General features: G+C 41.9%; 1 long non-coding RNA gene and 1 pseudogene across 1 annotated transcript; one reads left to right on the forward strand and one right to left on the reverse strand.

Annotated features, from left to right (window-relative positions):
- The window catches only part of LOC117414916 (mitochondrial import inner membrane translocase subunit TIM50-like), a 24,241-nt pseudogene extending 13,753 nt beyond the window's left edge, over window positions 1-10,488 (forward strand).
- A 2,006-nt stretch (window positions 10,489-12,494) lies between these two features.
- On the reverse strand, window positions 12,495-14,431 carry LOC131737461 (uncharacterized). The gene is made up of 3 exons (XR_009329079.1): window positions 14,039-14,431; window positions 13,293-13,322; window positions 12,495-12,958 (listed from the first exon to the last, which is right to left on the reverse strand). It is a non-coding gene; the product is annotated as an uncharacterized LOC131737461 (long non-coding RNA).
- Between the last annotated feature and the right edge of the window lie 10,701 nt (window positions 14,432-25,132).

Genomic DNA, 25,132 nt, shown 5'->3' on the forward strand with positions numbered 1-25,132 from the left:
AATGCCGCCCCTTTCTTTCTCTGCTGCGATTTGAGAATGTTCAACTTGATCAGCTGCTGTTCTTCTGTAGCGCTACGGCAGTGACAGAGGGTTAGTAATTGAATCGATTTAGTTAATATGGTGAGTTTGTTAACCACTAATGAGTCGCACAAGAAAAGAAACACCATTCTCTCGTTTTCATTTAACAAACACAAGCGGTTTGTTACCGAAATCGTTTCTGGCTGTCCCTTGTAGACAAAATCTCCGTAGAGCCTTTAGTGTTATACATTGCATTGTATTTACATTGTATTAGGTGTAGTGTACACTTCTCAAGTCATATTCAAACATTGCTTCATAGTTCATTTTTCTTATGCAATGTAATGCTGCACCCAGGCTCTACAGTCTTGTGTACACACACGCACACGCACTGCAGCGATCTTTATAAAAAAAAATAAAAAATGAGATGGATTGATTTCGTGATCCGTTCCTGCCTTGTTAACCACCAGCCCGGAGGCTTGCAGGTTTAATCCATTCCAGGTTTTACTGTGAGCCCGATTAGTCACAGTGTGTCTAGGTACAGTAGCAAGCTCTGGTGTGTCTCATAAAACTCTGGAGTAAAACCAGGAATGGATCGAACTGTTGTGCGATGGGAGTGTAAACGTGTCCAATGCCCAAGGAATATAAACTAACCCGCCTTTGCTACAAACTGAAACCTTTTTCATTTTAATCTGCGAAGCGATCTAAATGGCTCTTTGTGGACCTGCAGTCTCGAGGATGCAAGTTTGCTTGGTTGGCCGGATGCCGCTGTATCGGCGTGGCTTTCTGGACGCCCCCGAATCCCTCTGCTCGTAATCCGATGATCAATCGTCTTGCCTGGGGCTGCCAAGTCAGAACTGGCCCCTCGTGTTCCTCTTCTGTATTAGCATGACAAACGGCGATGTGTGGAGGGAGGGGAGCAGGCTGGTGCTCGCTCAGGGATTTCAATAGGCACAGATAGCGAAATGTTAATGCCCCCTCCAAATCCCCTGGGGGGGGGCACGGTCAGAGTCACACGCTCCCTGCAAAACCTGCTGCCCACCCCCCACACCTATAAAAAAAAATGCATCAATAAAGTGGGTCTCGGGGGAGATTAAACAGCATCTGTTTTTTTTTTTTTTTTTGAGGGGGGGGGGGGGGCTGGTTGTGTGTTGGTTGTTTAAGCAATAAGATTTGATGTCTAATTTTTTTTGGAGGGGGGTGGGGGGAAGGGGAGAATTTCCTGTAAATTCTTATTTAAAAAAAAAAAAGTTTTCTGATAAGTGAAGTGATCGTGGGTTTTGATGGGAATTGGAGGGGATGAATCGTGAAGCTTTCTTTACATGATCTGTCGCCTCTCTCTTGATGTTTGTATCTTGATTTCAATAACAGCAGAGCTCTCTGCGGTTCACAAAGTGCTTCTGGAATGGACAATACGTGTGTTTTATAGTTGGGATGAGTAAATACAAATAAACAGTAAGGATGATGGGATACTGAATCAAGCCTCGTTGTTCGTTGGACAGGTTTACATACTGGTGTTTTTCTTTGTGCTGTTACTGAGCAACATGAGGCTTTTTCTTTGGTAAAATCCATACAACGCTAGTCTCCTATCTGAGTGATTTGGACTGTGCTGGTATGTCATCCTTGTTTAAAGACTCCTACTGGCAGACAGACGCTGCGCTCTGTGAACGTGAGCTGGCCCAGGTCATTGTCGTGCCTTTTTCGATTGTGTTTGTGTTTTATCCCCACAGACCCTCCAGTGCTGCAGCAGTTCCGGAGAATGTTTCAGTATTTTAAAGACTACAGACAGGTGAGTGACTCTGGGTGGAAAGAGAGAAAGATTATCTATCTATTTCACATGGCACATGGAGCAGCGTCCTGTTGGAGCGCTTCACAATCACTGAGAAATCACTGGGGGAGAGTCAGTGGAAGTCTGTCTGTTAATGGTACTATCCAGGAGATAATATCGCAGGGATGGCAAGAAGACTCCTATTGCAGGACAGTTTCATCCATTCCAGGTTTTACTAAGAGCTTGTGTGTAGGTAACAAGCTCAGGTGTGTCTTTTTAAACTAGTAAAACCAGGAATGGATCAAAGTGCTATGCAATGGGAGCCATTCCTGAAGTGGGTCAGAGAGATAAGCCCCGAGCTCCTCCCGGATGTGCTCAAGGAGCCGTACTACCAGCCTCCCTACACCCTGGTGCTGGAGCTCGCAGACGTGCTGCTGCACCCAGAGTGGTCAGTGAGTCCAGCAGAGACACGGAGAGAGTCGCAAAGAGAGACAGAGACACACACGGAGAGAGGGACACACACACACACACAGAGAGACACAGACCAACAAATACACATTCATACACGCAAACATATACACACATCCACACACAAACCATATATATTAACACAAACACAGGAATACGCACACAGTCACATCAAAGTGATTGATTTAAATAGACAGGTAGTCTTTAGTGGAAGTCTGTCCAGCTTGCCATCTGTATGCTAGACCCCCAGGCTGCACCACCTGTCTCCTGTCCTCCACTCTGAAGCGCGTCACCTGCCCAGGTGTGTCCTATCGGTAACAGGTGTGCTGTGGTGACAGGTAACCCGACACTCCCTCCTCTCCCCCTCTCCACCCCTCAGCCTGCACAGCTCTGATTTCCTCTGAGATTGAAGACAGTGTCTGGGAGAATTCAACCATTTTGTCTCCTTGTTTCGTTTAATTTTTTTGTTTTGTTTTTAATGTACAGCTGTGGTCGAAAGTTTTGAATCGCCCCTTTTAGAATGAACTGATTTTGCTCCATTTTAAAGTCAGATGGAAACCTGCTGAATAATGTTAGGTTAACAGACTGAATTACATACCGAAATACACGCAACAAAAACAAAACTGATTGGGACAGTGTAATTAATAATTATGCAATGCTTGTCACGGCAACGTTCTACAGTCAACGTGATCCCTTTTGAAATTGCGGCCCTGTTTTTAGTTAACAGATCCCTGCTCGAGTTCCCCTGTAATGACGGCAGCTTCTGAGCTGTTTTGTAAACTAAACTAAATGTATCCATTTAAGTGCTAAAAGGAAGCCAAACTTGGGTGACATTGAAATTAGAAAGCGGACCTTAGGATGAATATTTAAATACTAAATGCAAAGCAGAACAACGCTGCGACCAAGAAGAAAAAGCATGATGTTTGGAAAGGAGTTATTATTTATTTTAAAACTCTGGACTGCAGTTCAATGTAAAACATCTACTGTTGACTTTCTGTGAATGGATGGAGTCAACATTAGCACTGACTGTTAAAAGTACAACCAGTTACGTTCCTCGTTTTTAATTATTTACATGCTGTTGAATAAACTAAGTAACTTGAGTTGGGTTCATGTGAGGTCAGGACTTCATGGCTACTTGTAATTGGTAGTAATGTTAAACTATTGTAACTTTAGAATGTATTCTCTATTGTTTCCCTGCAGTTGCTTACAGGCTGGCACTTCAAGAAGAAGCCAGGCATTGAGTATTTATTTCAACAGCTGGCTCCTCTGTATGAGATCGTCATCTTCACAGCTGAGACTGGCATGGTGAGGGAGGGAGGGAGGGGGTGTGCCCCCTGGCTATCGCACCAAATCTGTCGCCCAGTGCTTTCATCAGTATAACCAGACCAGCCAATGCATTGAAATATTTTCACCTTTCCCAGGGATGGATAGAAGGCTCTTATTGCGCAGCACTTTCATCCAGTCCAGGTTTTACTACCAGCTTGACTAGCCACAGTGTGTGTAGGCAACAAGCTCAGGCGTGTGTCTTACTGAACTCCTAGTCAAACCAGGAATGGATCAAACCGCTGTGCAACGGGAGTTTTACTTACTTAAGTTGATGGCGGTATTAAAATCTCGATCCACGTCGTGTTTTAAAATATGGTAAAGATCCGAATATGCATATTCATGGCCTCAAGCATTCATCTCAAACACCCCCCTCCGCTCTCTGAACTGCTGCTTGGATTTTGCAGTGACGCAGGCTGCTCTTCTGCTGCTCTGCTTGGCCCTGGGGAAGACCGTGTGTGTGTGGAAGTGTGCTTTTCATTTCCATCTCAATGCAGCTCCCTCTGCTGCGTGCTGACAGACGTAAAGAAACACAGAGCGCTTAAACCTTACCCAAAAGCAGCTCCAGCACAACTTGAAGTGTCTGCAACTGTTCTGCAATCCTGGTGCAGATATACCTTCTTAACTCACACAGTGCTGTGCAATTAGAACAGGATTGGAGTTTGGACCAAGAACCGCACTTTTCTAGTGAAAGCTGCACTTATACAGCTGTGGCCAAAAGTTTAGCATCACCTAAAATTTTAGGATTGAGACCTATATGAACATAACTTAGGTATTTTATTTAACCATGTAATCAAAGAAACTGCAAAATTATATCTCTAAAAGTCTACCTGAAGCCATAACAATTTATGTTAGATGTTTTCAGTTTGTCACAGTTTTTTTGGAAAAACTACAAAGCGGTGTGCAATTGATTTAGTAGTTTCTTTGATCACATGATGTTAAATAAAATATCTAAATTACGTTCATGTAGCTGATGCAAAACTTTTTGCCTGCAGCTGTAGAGATCTCAACACAAAAATAAACTTTTAAAATAAAATTGAAATTCTTTAGATGATCTTGCTTTTAACTTTCAAGTCTTCAATCCATAATAAGTGTTTTTCAATTTTAAGATCGGTGCGGTGCAATCTGCTGCGTTTAGCTTTTCTTTGAGAATTCTGAAGTGGAACATTTTACCAGCCATGCAGATTGCAGTGTAAAACAAACACAAAGCGAATCACCTACTTTGCTCAAAACACACAGAAGCATGCGAACTCAGAGAGGGTCTGTCTGAATCGCGGCCGGTGCCTCTGTTGCTCTCTCCAGTCGTAAGGAGTGTGGGACCCATTGCAATGTCTATATAAACCCCCCATTATAGCACAGCAGTGGGTCTCTTAACTGAAGGGGTATTCATTGAAGCCATCAGTGATGGCCAGAGGCTAAGTGATGCTTGCTGTCACACACACGCACGCTCACTCGCACACACACACGGACGCACGCACGCACAGACACACTCTCTCTCAAAAGACTCTTCTGGCTTCATGTCTTAATACTCGCTGGCCCTCCTGCTGGTAATGTTGTTTTTTTTTTGTTTTTTTTCTTCAATCATATGTCCTGTCTAGTTGCAATATTAAAATTATTAATAAAACAAAATGAAGAGTAAGTCTTTTTGTAACCGGCTGTATGCTATTGTATCTATCTTGTTTAGTTTGTTTTCAGATTGTAAAAACTTTCCAATGTTTTTGTACAAATGACAGGCGACCGTCTCGACTTGTCGGCTAACTATTATTATTATTATTATTATTATTATTATTATTATTATTATTATTTATTTTCTTGCAGACCGCTTTCCCCCTGATAGACAGCATCGACCCACATGGCTTCGTCATGTACCAGCTGTTCCGAGACGCCACACGCTACATGGACGGGCATCACGTCAAGGTACGCACCCCCCCCCCCCCCCCCACTTTCATTTCGTTGTGGGGGTGGGATTGACTCAAGAGGACTGAAATGGACAGTAACGTGCTGTCCTCTCAACGGATCTCAAGCCAGCTGCCCGTCCTTGATCTCTACACTGCATAAAGTTTATTTGCATGTTTCTGGGTGTAGTGTGTGTTCCAGCAGGGATGGAAGCAAGACTCCAGCTGCATAGGGTTTTCACCCATTCCGGGTGTTCACTTTAGGTTGGTCCTGTCTTGTGATCAGCTCCTTTCCTATATCCCCTGTCTCTCTCTATCTTCACTCTTTGTTTTTTTTTTAATGATCGTCTTTTTCTGCTCTGCTGTTGACCTTCTGCCTTTTGTTTCTGTTTTTTCTTTCTTTCACTCCCTCTCTTTTCTTGACCGTAGCATGACAATACTGCAAGTGTTGTTCCTTCCTCCCTTCTGGTCCCCTATTCACCTTCCGCCTCTCTCTCTCTCACTCTCTCACCTTCCATCTGCCGTTGAGCAAGCAGCAGGATGCCTGTGTCAATGCAAGAGGGAGGGAGGGAGGCTGTGTCATGTGTGTCCTGCTGAAATGGACAGTCCCCTGGGCTCTCCCTTCTGTCCACGCTGGATTACGATGGTTTAAAAAAAGTTTCACGTCCGTGTGCTGTAACCGCGTTGGGGTTGGGTTTTTTGGGGGGTCTGTATTTCTTTCACTGCTCTGCTCTCCCCCTCCCACCCCACCCCCCAATTGAATTGCAAAGCAAGGGAGTGGAAGTGGGGGTCACGTCTGTGTAATCAGCACGGTTTCATTAGACAGCTTGTCCGATTTTTCTTTTCTTTTTTTCTTTTCTTAATGTGCGTTAATCATGAGTTAAGCAAGCCAGAGTCCAGCGGTATAAAAACGCTTCAGCTTTGTAAAGCATTACTGTATCAGTGTTGATGAAATGCATTAAAGAAGTTTTGAAGTGAAGTGTTGCGGGGATGGGAATAAGACTCCTTGTTTCACAGCAGATTCTCCCATTCCAGTTTGAATACGAGCTTCATTTTGCCCCAGTGTATAGGCAACAAGCTGAGGCGTGTGTCTTAAATAACTACTCGAGATTCTACATGCAACCACTATTTAGTTATTAATTTAATTTATTCATTCATGTATTTGTTTATTTATGTATTTATATATTCATGTATTTATTGATGCGGAAAAAGCTTTTATAAAATAAATAAATAAAAAAAAAACAGGTGAAAATCTTAACTTAATTGCAGCAAATCTGACATAATAAACAGCTGGCAGATCTGAGACTAAAGGAACGTACAGAGATACAAGCGATGGACTGTCATGCTGTGTCACTGAAACATGAGAGATGAGACCAATACACACACACAACCTAACACCAACACACGCATGCAGGAACGAGGGGGGTGGGGGGGGGGGGTGTGATGTAAATCTAAATGTCAATAAAGCTTTGGTCCTCTTCTCCTCACTCTCTGGGGAGCGTTTGAAATGATCCAGTGCCTCTGATGAAGAGCGGGCAGATGTCTGCATTTCATTTCAATTCTCGGAGTGTCGCGATGTCGCTGGTTCCCACGCCCTCGCGCACGCTTGTTGATACACCTCGGGGGAAGGGGACGGGACGGGATGGGATGGGGGGGAGGGACTGACCTTCCCAAACCTTTTAGCGTCCCGGGCCATCTGCCACACGCCAGATATTATCAAGGGCTGCAGAGAGAGAAAGAGAGACAGCTGCTTCAAGGCAGTGGGTAGTATCATTTTGTAGTTTTGTTTGATTTTAATAAAATATCTAAATTATGTTATGTTTTTTTTTGTTTTGTTTTTATTATGTCTCAATCCTAAAATTCTAGGTGATGCAAAACTTTTGGCCAGAGCTGTGCAGTATACAGTGATGTGTGTGTTGTCCCCCCGGCAGGATGTGTCCTGTCTGAACAGGGACTCCTCCAAGGTGGTCGTGGTGGACTGCAAGAAGCGGGCATTCAGTCTGCAGCCCTTCAACGGGCTGGTGCTGCAGAAGTGGGACGGGAGCTTGGAGGACAGGACCCTGTACGACCTGGCAGCCTTCCTGAAGAGTGAATATCGGACAGGCAGGCAGGCAGGTGACTCCTTCTTTTCCGTCTTTTCTTTCTCACCTCTCTCTCTCTCTCTCTCTCTCTCTCAGTAATGTAAGATAAGAGATATGTCACACACCAAGTCCCAGTTTCAAAACCAGAGGTTGCTTTATTGTAATCACACAAGAGCGAGGTTACAGTGCTGGAGCGACCTTCAAAATGCTCTAACGCAAAAAGAGTTCACACAACTTTTTAACTTTTTAATATACATGCATGCAAAACTACATTGGTATACACCCCACAAACTGTTCAACATCGGTATACACCCCACAAACTGTTCTACATCGGTATACACCCCACAAACTGTTCTAGCCTTTTGTCACATCAACCTTCACAAACTGTTTGTTCTCGGTACTTTCCCGTTATCTACTAGCCTCGGCCCCCCCCCCCCCGCCTTTTTACAGTCTGTTCTCTCTTGAGACATCTGTTTTTAACTGTTTATCAATTCCAGGCAACTTCTGCTTACAGGCAGCATTGATTTACAGAAGAAAAAAATAATAATAATAATGCAGACTCACATTAATTGTTAAGCTTAACTATATTTTGTTAGTAATTTATACATTGTTAATTCAAGTAATGAATGAAAGAAATAAACTTCTCTGATTCTCTTACAGTATCTCTGTCCGTCTTTCTAACCCCTCTCCCTATCTCAGCGATCGCTCTCAGTGGGGTGGATGATGTGAGCCCGGTGCTGGAGAATTACGCCCTGGAAGATGATCCCATCAAGGCTTTCGAATGCAGACAGGCCCAGCTCGCCCAGGTGAGAGAGGGAGAGGGAGAGGGAGAGGGAGAGGGAGAGGGAGAGGGAGAGGGAGAGGGAGAGGGAGAGGGAGAGGGACACTCTCTCTGCACAGGGAGTCCCACAGTGAAGCTGATATTGACGTGTTTAATCCGTTGTGGTTGACTTGGATTGTGAGAGATGCACTCTCAGCAACATTATGAAGCACAACTACTGCTAACAGGCTCCAGTGGGGGCCGTGACTGTTTGTTTGTTTGTTTGTTTGTTTGTTTGTTTGTTTTAGTCACTTTGGTAATTGTGTTGGCCCTGTCTCGTGTGTAACTGGGGCGCATCTCCCCTGCACAGGAGAAGCAGAGCAGAGTTTTGGAGCTGAGCCAGCAGAAGCAGCAGGGCCTGTCCCTGGGCTCCATCGCGGGACGCTTGTGGGGCAGAACCAAGCAGCGGTGACCTCACTGCAGCATGCCAGCCAACCACAGACCTTCTTACTGAGCAGCCAGACAGACAGGCAGGCAGGCCGGTGCTACACTCCTGCCAAGCAGTGACATCATCCCACACATCCCCGGCACACTGACCAATCGGAAACGTGCTGCTGTCGGCTCCGTGCTGCTGTCGGCTCCGTGCAGCGGATTGGTTGAGCTGAAGAAAGTAAGCGTTCATTAGAAACGTGATCACGCAAGAAGCTCTGTGGCGTCTCGGATAGCGGCTCAAACTGCTTTGCAACAGAAGTCTTTTCTTCGACCCAGCTTTAGGGAGCAGGGTCCTCTAAGCTAGTCACCAACTGGGTCCCCAGCGCCCAGAAAAGCCAACCCGTCTTGTTTATTTTAACCACTGTAATGTCACAGTACAATACATTTGGATACAGTACAACACAATTCGATTAAAAAATGCAAGTCTTTCTGTCCCGTCCCCCCCTCTCAATAGGGATACTGCCCTGTGAATGCTTTTTATTATCAAGTTTCAATAGGGGAGGATAGCCGTGGGACTGTGTGGAAGCAAGTGCGTAGTTCTTTATGTTTTACAAACTTTGCTTTTGTTTTGTATTTATTTTGCGGAGAGGCAGTATTCGATGATAATAAAAATAAATAGTGATATTGTCATGAAGCCTGCAAAGATTCTGGACTCCTTCATTCTCTCTCTCTCTCTCTCTCTCTCTCTCTCTCTCTTTCTCTCGTTTGCTTGTTTAAAGTCCTTAAACAAACAAACAAAAAATGATAAAGTTCCCTACAAAAACTTAAGTAATCTTGAGATTGCAATTATGATATTGCAGTTTTGCTTTGCAGAGATCCCGAGATAATACGCCTCTGAATCTCGGGACTCGCAGACATGGAGGAGGGAGGGGAGGGGCAGATATTCTCTTCCCACAGTTAGTAAAGAAATGGGACTGAAGCTAGAGGGGGGGTTAAGGAAGGAAGCTAGGTTACGTGTTCTCCAGTCCATACCAACTCGGAAATGCTTCTTTCTTTTTCCCATGTGAGTCAACCCTCTCTGACTGCCATTTCTCAAAATCCTGCACTTCCATTAGTTTAGCGCGACACCCAACCTGCCCTTTCACTGTACTGTTATTCTGGTTTATTTTTTTAAGACCTCCCTTCCTCCCAGCCCCTCGGCTTTAACCACGAGCTACGCCGCATCCCAGTCAGCCAGCCGTGCATGGGATTCAAACCAAGCTTGATCTCCCGGCTCACAGTCCCTCAGCTTTAACCACTAGGCTACACCACCACAGTCAGTCAGCTAGCTGGCTGTGTAGGGGGATTCAAACCAGTCCCTAGCTGTACCCAGTAGGACACCCCACTCAGTACGTCAGACAGGTAGGTAGTTGTGAAATGTATTGAAATCTTTCTTGGATCCTTCATTCGAAATTGCTAGCTGCGTATGGGACTCAAACTCCTGGCTCCCAGTCCCTCAGCCCTAACCTTTACACTAACCTCCCTCCCTCTGCCTGCAATGGTTTGGAATGCTGTAATCCCGTCTCCGGAAAGTTTCTAATCGCTTCGGAAAAGAAGTCCCGTCAAAAAGAAAGCAGTTTCCAGAGGTGTCAATGTAAGGAAGTGCTTTTTATCCCTTCGCTGCTCTTGTAATTCCATGATTTGTATTCAGCCGGGCAGGAGCTTCCCACACCATCTGTGTGAGAGAGTTGAGAATGGTTTTGGGGGGGGGGGGGTGGAGAAAGCGCTGATATTTGTTTGATTGATTTATGACACATTCTCCAAGCCTTTACAATGCTCCTTAAGGAGTCCCGTGGGGGGGCGGCCGAGGTCTTGCCTCATTACTTCCTGTTTGCTGGTGGCGAACTGAGCCTGGCTTCCTGCTGGGGCCATTACCTCACACGATTACTTCACCCGATGGGCCTGTCAGCTCGCTGGGTTGCTGGGTTGCTGGTTAACTTACCTGCAGGACCAGCAAGAGGTCACTTTGAACTGTGTTTCCATTGCTGCCTCAAACCTGTTCCAAACAAGTGCTGAGCTGTGCTCGGCCGGTAACTGTTCAGCCCCTTCCCTCTGCAAGGAAACAGCAAGCCCAAGATATCTTCACGCACAGAGAGAGGTTTCAAGATTAGACGGTCTTGGGTTTCCAGTATTTGTGATATTGATGACTTTCCCCGTGTTTAATTTTGATGGTATGGGTCTCCGAGTACAGAATGTGTCTCAGAATGGAAAAAAGACTGTTAGGAGCTGAAGCAGAGTTGGGTCTTGATTTAAAACAGGGTCCTAATGCAAGTGGAAACACATCCTATCAATTGTGAACTGCACAAGAATGCATATGAGCAGTGGAGACTATTACTAAAAGGTTCACATTCCCCAGAGCAGTCTCAGGCACACAAACACATTCCTTCCCGATGTGGGATGCTGTGGTCAGGGATTCTTCTATTCATAGATGGGTGAAAACCACCTGCATCTACACTTTCCAGAGTGACCACTTTGAAGATACAGCATTCATTAGCCAACGTGCAAGATGAATCTTCTTAATAACTTGTGCCAAGGAATAGGATACACTTTAATCATAATAAAGGGAGCTGAAACCATGGGTGGGATCAGTGGGATATACCATCTACCCAAGGGAGGGGGTGTATTGAGAAGGTCTTCACACTCAGCTTTCAACTGTCCAGCATTATAAGTCTCTTATTGAGTTCTAAGTTTTTTTTTTTGTTTTTTTTTTAAAATAACATTCCACCAACGTGAATTCAATGTTAAAAATCAGATCACACAAAAAGGGAGATAGATAGAGAGGTTTATTAAACACATAAGTTGGAGACAGGAACACAATTCCTTCTGTCTTGTTACTATTATGAATTCTCCAATGGTTCTGCCCAATTTCAACCTGGAAGAAATATCTTAAGTCAATACTTTGGAACAATAAGCCCACCCCCTTTGTGATGATGTCATAGAAGCTTGGTTTGGTTCCAAACCACTCATACAGTGTAGTTCTTAACAGACTCAGGAAGTCATTGGACTCCATGCTTGTGTATTAGGGGTGCACAGCTCAGCTTCAAATGATGCAGTTGCTTTTATTTATACATACCTGTAATATAAAAGGTCACATTAACCAAAAGTTATACTGCTATCAAGCTTAATGGCACAGGGGTTAAAGGACTGTGGTTGTGTAAAAACAATCCCTGAATGGAAATAAAAATATATTTTAGGATATACATCATTTAGTTCATTAAGCTGAGTTGAGATACATTCACATAATGCTAGTCCATTAAGCAACATAGTTCAAAATGAATCATTTTGCATGTGTACATATATGAAGTATATATAGGGTTAAAACAGAGTGCACCCCCTGTTACAGTGTGGCTCAATGGATTATTACAGGTATCAGAACTCAGAGGTCCCAGGTTCAAGTCCTGATTGGGGCTTTAGTTTTTAAAATATATTTATTATAAGTGCATAAATAAAACAGAGACACTAACTATACTCAAGGTGTTTACATTTTTCTACCTGTGAGATTCTTTTTGGTTCAAATCCTGTGAAATCTCTAGTAAGACAGGAGTGATACTTGCATTGTTCCAGATACTGTACCCCTGCCGCTCAGCCTTGATGGGGTAGTGGTTTAGTTCTAGCCAAGCCATAAGTTAAAAGTTCAAATCCTGTTGAAGGAACACATTTTTTATTTTATTAGATGTGAAAAGAAAAAAAACAAAACAAAACAAAAAACACACAAATTGTACAATGGGATAAATCTTGCTAGACAATATACACAATTATTTTAAGTGTCTGATTGTTCAAGTTCACCCTACAACCTCTACTATGCACCCCAAGCTTGGTAGTGCAAAGGTATGTTAGGCGGTTACCCTCCCCAAGGGCCTGGGTTCAAATCCTGCATGCTATTTTTCAAACTACGTACAAACAGTCTTATAAGCAGCCTAGCTAGTTATCAAGCCTCCGCAGCATTGCAGTAGAATACTGGTCTCCCATCCAGCATGTCACAGGTTCAAATCCCAGTGCCTCCATGCCTCCCTTTCCACTGGATATTTGTAATCCACTGCTCTGAGCAGAACAATCAAATCAAACCTGGGGATTCACAAAGGAGGAAGCTGATTGGCTCTTCTTTAGTCACATGGCATTTTACATCATGGTACTTTTTCAAAAAAGGCCCCCGACTTTCGTGCATCCATCCCGAAGCCTGACAAAAAAAATATATATATATATTGTTAGTTTGAATAATTGTGCTTAAAAGAAACACCGGTCTTTCTAGTTTCCAAAGACGTAACTCCTGTTGCACAAAACCCATTCCATGCAAACAAATTGAAGTTTTAATGAAAGTAGGCATCCAACACCTGCCTGATCATAAATGGTTCCAGTTCAAACATTTGCATAAAGTGTGGCTATTAGTATTACCATTGCTATTTGCATACCATCTACTCAGAATCCACCCCATTTGCCATATATGGTCATACCTGGCGTGGAGGATATTATTGCGGTGGAGAATGTTTATGAATATTAAAGTGTGATATTACCTGTCAGGACCCCACAAGCTGCTCTGGGCACTGGTTTGGGATTGAAAAAATCAAACGACAGTTAGATAACCACAGACACCAAAGTCTTCAGATGACAAAACACTTGCTCAGAATGAAGTATGTCGAGAGCAATGGCTTTTATTAATGTCCAAAGAATACACACAAGTTTAACTCACATTTCTAAATAAATGATCCACTAGCTGGTATTTTTAAATAGGCATTCCAATAGTCAACTCCTTCGAAGCGATTTGTTTGAGGTAAGTAACCATGTGCTTGGCTTGTGAAGAGATATCTGTGAATTTGAGCTACTTACCAATATTTAAAAAAGCCCAATCTGGGGAATAACACTTAAAAATAGTTTAATTAAAAGGCAATACTGTTTTTTTTCTTTGCATTTCCACCTAAAAACAAAAGAACCGATAACTTGGCCAGGCATCATTTTCGGGCCTACCAGACAATCAAACTAAAACAGCAAAGTAAAATATAATTTGATATGAAGAGTTAAATAAACTAGAATCCACCAATTTTTAGAAGCCTAAATTAGCTTTCTTGCATTCAACAGCGCTGTTTCTTGTTTGAAACACCCATTCTCCAATTGTGGTTTAAATTCAACAATAATATCCAGTATAATTCCAAAGAGTTAAATATTAAACCTTGAATGCTAATTTGTGCGATTTCAGTTTTGGTGCAGAAGCTACATGGTTTGGTAGGCCTATTTTTAACAAAGCAAAGAGTCTGGAATTTACCTGTAGAACCGTTGAAGCAATCTCCAGTCCTCTGCAAGGGGAACTGCTGCAGATTCAAAGCCAATTCTTTCTTTTGTCTTCTGAGCGTTTTAGAAACTTTAAACTTTTTTTGTTTGTTTGTATGTTTTCTGTATTCGCGGTTATTCTCAACTGTAAAGTTACCTCCAGAAATACTGAATTCCACTTTTCTAAAGCAAGGTGAGCGATGGTTTTATTTTTTTGTTTTTTTGTTAATTTTAGTTTTATTCATTTATTTCTGGCTTTTAGATTCCGTGGAGGATTTTCTAGACCAAACAGAGCCGGGTATTGCTCTGAACCTCCAGCTGTCCATCATCACAGCTAATTAAGTTAATTAAAACAATCTCTCTGTGCCACAGACCTGTATAAAATCTGTAATGTTTGTGGTAGGTGGGGGGAGAGAATTGGTGTATGATCCCAATGATGGGAATAAGACTCCCGTTGCACAGCAGTTTGATCCATTCTTGGTTTTACTAGGAGTTTAATCCGCACCCGAGCTTGTTAGCTATATACTGTGGCTAATCAAACTTGTATTAAAACCTGGAATGGATGAAATGCAACAGGAGTCTTTTTTTCCATCCCTGGGTTCATAAAACATGTAACAACTGCGTGAACTGTGGCTCCCTGGATCCTGTCTGTGCAGAGTGAAGGCAAGGATGAGGCATAGCACTAAGACAACATCAAGTGAGCTGTCTTTTCAGTATTGATTTCCCACCTTGCCTCACCAACGAGTAGACAATCTAAATAACAGGACCGAATGCAGTAGTCTGAAGTGAGGTGCTGGGCAGAGGGCTGTCTGACAGACTATCGATTCACTGACGCTACGCTGACCTGAGGGACTTGGCAGCAGCTCCTCGCACACGCGTCCGTATGGATCCCAGCTCGTGTCCTTGCAATCTCCAGTACCCTAGAGAATGGGATGCATATTAATCGTCTTCCCGTTCCCTAATGATCTACAGTGGCAAGGCAATGGAAGTACGAAGGCTGAATGATAGAAGGGGGCTGCCACTGGTACAGCAGAATGGTGTTTTACAGTCACTATGAACCAGGGTCGTAGGTTTCTGTTCATTTTCCTAAACAACTTTAGTATCAAACGTGTTTAGACTTTAACAAAAGCCATCTGAATATCTTTATATACTGGTGTAATTTATATATGAGTGCAATATTTCTGCATGTGTATAGAAGCAATTTGTGTGCATCATTTAATTGTATAAGAAATATTTACTATGAAATGAATTGGCTTGCACAGTACGCCAACACCTGTTATTTGTTGTTTATATTTGATATATTAATAAACATTTAAACTCTAAACTATTACCACTCGAAGAACAAACAGAGTTTGCTAATGCATTGCAATATCATGGTATCACATCAGAACCATGTTACAAAAGTTGTTTAGAAAATGGTGTGAATTCTATGGAGTTTGAGAAGTTGCCCTGCCAAAACATATTGCATTATAAAATACACATACAGTGACTAAAGGATATATATATATATATATATATTTTCTTTTATGTAAACTGGTCTGTTAATGTTATATTAGTAGAAACCGGGTCTAAAAATCATGTCTTGAAATTGAGAGTTTAAACCTACAGAGATCAGTGTGTTAAAAATCTATCGACTGGTATCCACTCATGCTTCGCACAATGCAACAGATGTGTGTGGGACTGATCAGGGGTCACTGAGGTAAGGACAGCAGCTTGGAATTATCAGTGCTGACATCACAAGCAGAGCTGCTGGCATTGTGAAGAAATCTCACACTGACAGACTGGCCCTGAATTGAGCGTGTCTTACCTAAACTAGGGACGCTAACAGTTTAGAGAAGAATCGTCAGCCAAGCATATAGAATTCTGCCCAAAGGTTTCGCCACTGTCAAAAACATGCAAGCTAAATATAGGTGTTTACTTAGTGTTAACTTTATTAGTAAGCATGCAGTGAATAAGAATTCTAAATGAGTTTGTGATATTAGTAGTAGCTGTGCTGGGCTGTGAAGCTGGATTGTAAATACAGTATTTCTTCTCGTTCTTTGCATGCATGAAGCACTGAATTGCATATGGGTGTCTTGTGCACAGATACATGTTGCAGCAAGTTGTTAAAAAGGTGTTGGAAGGCTTTCTGGAATGGTGTTTGTGATTGATCTGGGGAAGCATTTTGTATTTTTGTGTTTAATTGGGCAGAGTTGTGTTGTGTTGAGGGGAGGGGGCAGGGGGCTGGGGGTTGGAGCTGATGCAAATAACAGAATGTGCTCAGCCAGTTTTGTAAACCGAAATCATTTTAAAAAGGCTATACCTTTTAAAAAACAAAACAAACCAAAAAAAAAACATTAAAACCTTAAAACACAAAGCTGTTTGGTTTTCATCATGTAAAACTTCCAATGAATAGCGGGTAGCTCCCCCCCCCAGATTCTCTGTGCTCTGTTTAGCAAGAAAACAAGCTGGTAACAAGGCAAACACCTTGAGTAATAGAAGCAGGGGGAGGAGGAGAGACAGGGAGCAAACAGGCTGGTTCACACCTCCCCTCTGCTCACTGAGAACCCAGCGATGCTGCACTGAGAGTGCCATAAACCAGGGGAGAGTGTGTGTGTGTGTGTGTGCTGTAAACACCTCACTACCTCATTTATCTCTCTACATCCAGCTGTCCATCTCTCTCTATCCATCCGTCTCTCTATCCATCTCTCTCTCTATCCATCCTATCTATCTACCCATCCATCTCTCTATCCATCCATCCATCTCTCTATCCATCTCTCTCTCCAGCCATCCACATCTCTCTCTCCATCCGTCTCTCTATCCATCCTATCTATCTATCCATCCATCTCTCTCTATATCCATCTCTCTCTATCCATCCATCCATCTCTCTCCACCCATCCATCTCTCTATCCAGCCTATCTATCCATCCATCCATCTATCTCTATCTCTCTCTATCCATTCATCCATCTCTCTTTCTCTCTCCATCTCTCTATTCATCCAGTTGCAGGTGCCAGTAAGTTTTTTTTAATTGCAAGTTATCTTCCATTTGCTTTCAAGCCAATGGTACACACCTCAAATGGCACCTACCTTACAATTATAAGAATCAATATCAATTCAAAAGTAAATAAACACCCGCGCCGGGTCGCACCTCAGCACCCTGCTAAATGAAGTCCTGCTACACTTCAGTGTGGGTGCCGAGCATGCTGGACTGTTCAAGCCCTCTTTCACACCTCAGCACGGAGCTCCTGGGAAAGGCAGGCTGCCCAGTTCCCATTCCTATCAGCCGAGCTTCACCCCACAGCACCACACTCTCCTGCTTGTCATCGTCACAATGGCACGACCGGTTCTCAAGCACACACTGCGGAATTTACTGTGGAGGTCAGCGGGTTGATAGGTTAACAAAACAACGTCATCGCGTTCCAATATTTATGAATGTCTCTGAAAGAATTACTTTATTTAACTTCATATGTTTGTGCGTATGTCTTTTCTAAGCGAGCCTGTAATTTACTTTGAGCGAGATTAGCAGGTTAATAGGTAAATAAAACATTACATTGGGCTTTTTATTTAATTAAATGTGTTCATTAAGTCTAAATGATATTCTATATTGCCCTGTATTTTTGCAGTCCCCCCCCCCATGTCTTTTCCCATGGTTATACTCTGCATTTACCACAGTTTACCCTGGTTTACCATGTTTATTAATGTGCTTTACCAGACCTCTCTGTGCTTTACAATGCTTCCCTATGCTTTACCAGACCTCTCTGTGCTTTACAATGCTTGCCTATGCTTTACCACACCTCTCTGTGCTTTACAATGCTTCCCTATGTTTTACCAGACCTCTCTGTGCTTTACAATGCTTCCCTATGCTTTACCAGACCTCTCTGTGCTTTACAATGCTTCCCTATGCTTTACCAGACCTCTCTGTGCTTTACAATGCTTCCCTATGCTTTACCAGACCTCTCTGTGCTTTACAATGCTTGCCTATGTTTTACCATGCTTTCACTGTGCTTCATTACACTTTGCTGTGTTTTTACTATGGGACAGTTCTATAAGGCTGTACACCTGTTTAGGGATGGGGCTTGCATACTTCTAGAAAATCTGAAATTGAACAAGTGGTCTAATCTGGGCTACTCTGTACACTAGATCCTGGTTAGGAGCCAATCTGCAAACCCAGAACAGAACCCTATTGAAGTTTGTAACGTAGCCTTTGAATTGTATATACATTTACATTAACCATTCCTCTGTGGTGCAGTATGCTTTACTTGTAGTTGTGCAAAAGCAGGTATTTATACAATCCCAGTTTTGTGTTTTTTTTTTTTAAATCAAGCTGTTATTTCACCACGGCTAAACCCTCGCAGTCATTATTTTTTAAGGAAATCGGCAAAGAAAGACAGAGACCCTTGGAAAAACAAAAAAGCCATTTAAACAAACGTTTAAATAACCCAAAACGTGCCTTTTATGTTGTTCTCCTCAAACCCTGCTTGAATGGGAGGAAGTCTTTTTTAAAAAGGGTTTAAAATTCGCCTGGGTTCCTGAGACTTGTTATTTTACTCCGTGCTGCGGACGCGGACCGGAGGAACCAGGGAAAACTAAACAGTGCCCACCTCTGTTTGTCTTTCTTTTATTAAACCGCATGCACCCCCCCCCCCCCCCCCCCCCCCCCCCCACCCCCCCCCCCCCCCAAAGATACGGTAAGGGGCGAGAGGATCTGGTGCTGTCGGGACAGTCTGATCCAGTTCCTGTCATTGAGACGCAACGGCCCCCTATTTATCCAGGTGCCAAATACAGGCAGCTTGGCCGGTCCTTATAGCAGACTTATTCAAGTGCAGTCTTATCGAATGATTTTTTTAAGCAAACTTAGCCCAATCTTCATTATCTAATGGATACAAACGCAGCACAGTAGTGGTAGCACGTTGCCTGTCTGTTATGGTGTTGTATAGGATTAGTATTGCAGGGATGGGAATAAGACTCCCATTGCATAGCAGTTTGATCCATTCCTGGCTTTACTATGAGTTTAATAAGAGCCACCCGAGTGTGTTGCCCACACACTGGTGCTAATCAATGTATTAAAACCTGGAATAGGTGAAACAGTCCAAAGCACCTTTGACCATTGTTCCACAGTCCAGTTTCTGTGTTCTTGTAAGAGTGACCTTCGTACTGTTGATTTGATGGACAGCGACACCTGTGCCTTCTGCCAGTTCTGTTGTCAATTCAACGCTTGCCTTCTTTCTATTCCTTAAGGATATTATCTTCAAGTATTGCTCATCGTTGTTAGACAGCTTTTTGGGTCTTCCAGTCCTGGGTTTGTCAATTACAGATGATGTTTCTCTGTATTTGTTGATTATGCTTTGGATACCACACACTGAAAATCGAGCGATGCGAGCTATTTCACTCAATGTTTTTCCTTCTTTATGCGAGTCAAGGTTGTTATAATAGTAGAAAACACCACTGGAGGCTTTGAGTAAATTGTTGATGCACATAATGCGTCAGAATAACTAATCTAGCATTAGTGGAAGTCATACAAAAAACGAAGTTCCTATAATAAGTACAGGATTGTGTGGAAACCATATAGCAAAATTTAGCTGCGGCAGTGATTGTAACCAATAGGACACACACACACACACACACACACACACACACACACACACACGTCTGCAATATAATGGTCGGCACGATCCTGAAGGTTGTGCAGCTAGCAAACAGGTGGTAATGGCTTTTATTTTAGGATTAAACTGTTGGTTCTGTTAACCATTAAAGATACTTTATTATTTTATTATTTTATTTATTTATTTCTTAGCAGACGCCCTTATCCAGGGCGATTTACAGTTCTTAACAAAAGTATCACATTACAAAATATCACATTATAAGCGATCACATTCACATTCTTCTGAGATCCAGCGTGTATTAACCCTAATAACAACAATTGAAACGTTAGCGGCCAATCCGCAGATTATCGCTGCATACCACCGACACAATCACACGAACACAACCTGACAAGGAACAGTGCTGCGGCTTTTATAAATTGGAGTTATAATTTAGCGCGAATCGTCTGTGATATTTGCAGCTGCACTGGGCTGTAAAACTATATTGTGAAAATGTAAAGTCAAAAGTTGTGTACCAACGGATTATAGAAATGTAAATTGGGGAAATACCGAAATACAGAAAATAAATTTAAGTTGGTTTCCAAGTTATAATGCGGTTAATAATAATAATAATTTGCAAGCAGATCTAGATGTTGAGTGGTAATACAATACTTCTAATTAATTACCGATATTTATAATGGTGGAATGTGCAGTAAATTTGATCCAACAGCAAGCTCATAGAAGACATGCAAAAACACCGTTTCATTAATATGTTTTGGAGGGGGGGGGGGGGGGGTCTTGGTTTATTATGTACAAAAAATAAGCGACATTTACCATCCCCAGTTAAATCTAAACTCTAGAACACGTTTGGAGTTTGTTCAAAGCGTTTTTTTTTCCAGTTGCAAATCCTCGTGACAGTAAATATGTGTGCAACCAGTGCGTTCATTTGGAATGCGTGTTGGTTTGTGTTTGCGTCGTGTTGCAGAGAGGGCGGTGATACTGGTTTGTTTATACTGGACTTCAGTGCTGTATATACACTCAGATAAGCGTATACGAGCGCTCAGCACCGTGTCTATTTAACACCCCCCGAGCCTCGGCAAAGTCACGATGGGTGTTCATCCTCTGTTGCCCGGTTAGATGACAAAATGACGATAAAAAGAAAATTAAAAAAAACTCTGCTACTAAACCCTTTACGGATAGTTTGCATGTATCCAACAGCATTTAAACGTAGTAGATGGAAAATGCAAAAATGATTAACTTATTACAAAAAAAAGAAAAAGAAATGCTACAGTTGCATGTTCAGGTTGCTGTTATTATTAGTAGTATTAACAAGAAAGTATTTTCCCTCATATCTATACCCCCATTAAGGTAACCCAACTGTATAAATGGGTATTTGTATGTAAAAATAATGTGTACAAAATAATGTAATTGTATGTAAAAAATAATGTGATATCTTGTAACAATTGTAAGTCGCCCTGGATAAGGGCGTCTGCTAAGAAATAAATAATAATAATAATAATAATAATAATAATAATAATAATAATAATAATAATAATAATAATAATAATAATAATAATAATATATGCATTCTGACGTTGGTATCTGTCCATGCGATTAGCATCCCCCTGTGACCTATGTTAACGTGGAACACCTCGAATTCCTCACTGTTTCAGTATTCTCCATATGAATTCATGTTTCAGTATTCTCCATATGAATTCATGTTTCAGTATTCTCCATATGAATTCCTCAGTTTCAGTATTCTCCATATACACCACGCACGGGAGATTAAAACGCCCGCACAGAAAGACTAATAACTTCTTAAAAGCCCTTTTAAATACTTCTAATTACTTCATTAAAGTGTGTATTTCGCTGCACCGTCTCTGGAGGGGTTAAGAGAGACCTTTACAGGGCAGGGCTGTACACTTCCCCACAAAGCTGCCAGTTTTAAATATCTGTAAATATTTACTTGGGTCGAATTAAAAGCTATGCGAGCCCGAGCCTGGTTTCCTCCACGGTCTTTACCCTTAACGCTGTGAACTTGTATTCTCTGGGGGAGGTGGGAGTGAGGGGGGTGTAGCTGCTGTGTTTTGGCAATTTGCACAACACGCAAACATTAAGTTGGTATGCTCTCATACATTGCAATTAGGTTGATTTCGATTAACAGCAACAAGTTTTGTGATAAAGTGCTTATCATATCCTTCACAATTAAGATGTAGGCGGAGAACAATGTAACATCCATTGTACTTTTTAAATTGCACGCCACTTCCCTTATAAAAGTTTACCACGGTATTTTCGCACGGTATTTTTTTTATTTAACTCGTTATGATCTGCCTACTTCTCTTTTAACCAGGACTGTAATTTACTTTTGGATCGATGTGGTGTTAATAAAACAGCCCATTGCACATATATTCACATATATTCTATTTAAAAGTTTACCAGGGTTATGCAGCTTTATTTTGGATATACTTTGCATTTACCACAGGTTTGCCATGTTTATTAATATGCTTGACCTCGCTATTCTTCACGATGCGTGCCTATGCTTTGCCACTCTTTCACCGTGCTGTATTACACTTTGCTGTGCTTTTACTGTGGGAAAACGTTTTTATAAGGTATTGCTAAGTGCAGAACATATTTCGTTGTGTTCGTACGCATTTCACGTAAGACTGCACCGAAAAAAAAAAAACTGAAAACCGGGTGCTGTAAGGAACCACACACACACACACACACACACACACACACACACACACACACACACACACACATATATATATATATATATTTATTTATATATATATATTACACACACACACACACAGAGAACATTGCAACTCTGTATATTTGTGCATTGTTTATAGAATTAGTTTTGAAAATAAACTGAAATCGCTGTTGATCTTGCTAGGAAACACACATTTTTGTAGTGTTTTTTTCTTTTTTCGCCTCTAAGCCTTGTATTCTCGCCAGCATCATCAGCTAGCTATTGTTTTTATTGCTAAAAGTTTAGTCAATAGAAACAGCAGGTGCAGGAATGACATCATTGTTTGAGAATACATATTATGCAAACAACCTCGTTCCTGCAAAGCAAAACGTTATTCGTAAAAACAAAACAAAAAAACAGATATTTTGGCAACCGTAAGTGCCCGATAACAATATGCAATTCAGTCTAGGTGACGGAACTGGCATCAGAACTTATGCTGTAGCCTCAGGATTATTATTTTTTTAATTTAGGTTTACAAAACCTACTGCACATATCGTTAGGCTACAGCTTTAAATATAGACACCAAAGTATGTATGACTGATGTGTAAGAATTTACATTCGGGTATTTTCTTGGGTATTGGCGCCATATCTACCAGCCCGTGTGTATACCACACCTGAGTTTGTTTGTTTGTTTGTCTGTTTGTTACACACTAGTCGGCGCGCTTTATACACATAAGCACCTCTAGCATACTGGCGGTTCTTTACAAAATGCAAATTCCTCCTGCGGGCGCGCAAGGTTTCGCGCGGTGGACAAAAAAAGAAAAAAAAAACGACACATAAACTGTAATTTGCAGCAATGCGTAAAATAGGCGCTACATTCTTTTTGGTAACCCGACCAGCACTAAACCCCGCCAACCCAAATGCCCGGGTCGCACTTGATAAGATAACAACAAAAGGTGTTTGATTACTCGTAGTTATGCATGGGCTAATTATTACTTGTCATTCAAGTTTAATTATCGCCGTCCTGTACAGTGGAAGTGAACCGCAACTCCACTCGTTCCATCTGAAGTATCCAAGCCGACTGACAGCTACAGGTGAACTGTGACGTCACCCGGATTCCTATACTCGCCAGACGAGCGTTTATCTCCCCAAATCTTCAGTCTGGAGCTTTTTTGGAAGTTTGAAATCTGCATAGCAACTGACGTTGTGAAAAATAATAAATTGCATAAAACGAACGATGTGCTTGATGGTGTCATTGGGGCTGCGCCGTTAGCATAAATCAGGTGTAGGACCCTACAATGTATCCCACACACAGCACAGGCTACAGCACACACAGAAATCTAGCAAGCGGAGTGGTTTTAGTAAACACGAAAACACAGAATTGTAGCAATGTCTTATTAAGATTACATGCAAGGCTGCGTTCAGTATGTAACGGCAATCGTGGGGCATGCTTTTAATATGCGTAGGTAAACACGTCATCATATCCCCGAGGACATCATCATCATCATCACTGGTTCTATAAAGACAATTATACAGAACTAGCTGAAGTACTAGGCGTTGCCCGGGGAAATTCAATATTTCATGCATGACAAATCGAGGAACCGTAGTCTTATGGTTTCCTATAAGTTACACAATGTGCTCGGAACCCTTACCTTTTTTTGTTTGTTTGTTTTTTGCAATTTAATTTTTTTTTTAATTTGTTTTGTGGGTTTATTTAATTGGGATACCACCCGATACGCCAGTAGGCACTGAGCGCTTTTCACCTCCACCGACAGTGTGTCACTGACGCTGGCATGCGTATCGGGTGGGGATACATGATTACTGTAGTGATCCAGCAATGGGGTTAAAAGTACCCCGGGGGTCAACATTTTGGATCCAAAAACAGCCCTCGACCTTCCCCTGGATGAAAGAGGAGGCCGTGCAAGTAAACTTAATCGTTAAAGCAAATATCACGAACAATCCTATTTGCTGGCCCAGGCCGATGCTGTCCGATGTGACACCGACCTGTGCTCGTCTTTATGCGGATAAAGGAGTCTGCTTACTCCCTGTTTCTGGGTGACAATCAGGTGTTTCTCGTCCTACAAGGAAAAAACACAACTCGGTGTCAGACCACACGAGAAGGAAACCCGGCGGAGTTATTGTTCTTTCTTGAATTTGTCCCCCTTATAAACACACAGTCAACGGATTGTTTTTTGGAAATGGCGAAACATTTCCTCTCGATTCATACAGTAGTATTTATTCTTAATTTGTTTTTCATTGTTCAGTTTGTTGGAAGTATATAAAGCTCCCTCGAGAAATGAATGGGATGTTATCGTTGGCATTTTGGCTAACGTTTGACAGGGTGCTCGTACACACATACATACACACACACAACAGGAGAGAGTGCTTTAGTTTTATTTATTTTTTAAATGTATTTTAAACATAATACTCGGAATCTGCGGGGGTTTTATGAAAATGACTTCATTCCCTTCTTTATGATGTATGGCACCCGGCCAGCATTATTATTATTATTACAGATGGGCATCACTTAGTATTTTTTCCAGATCCCTTATCAGAAAAGGATGTTAGTTTATATTTAAAAAAAAATAATTGCACGTGATGTTTATTGCTTTTGAATGTTTTAGAATTACAAGCTCATAGTTCTGCGTTGTGATTCCAGGTTATTACCTGGAAACTCTATTAGAATAAAAAAGGTGACGATATTAAAAAAAAAGACGTCTTTTAAATTTGCAATATAGTTATTGTAAGTTGTTAATGTAAAATAGTTCACATTATTAATCTACTGATAAAGAAACGAAGCTGGGTTTACGCATATCATACTTTGTGTATGTCAAGT

Source organism: Acipenser ruthenus, chromosome 7, assembly GCF_902713425.1.
Source record: "Acipenser ruthenus chromosome 7, fAciRut3.2 maternal haplotype, whole genome shotgun sequence".
In the NCBI taxonomy this organism is placed as follows: Eukaryota; Metazoa; Chordata; class Actinopteri; order Acipenseriformes; family Acipenseridae; genus Acipenser; species Acipenser ruthenus.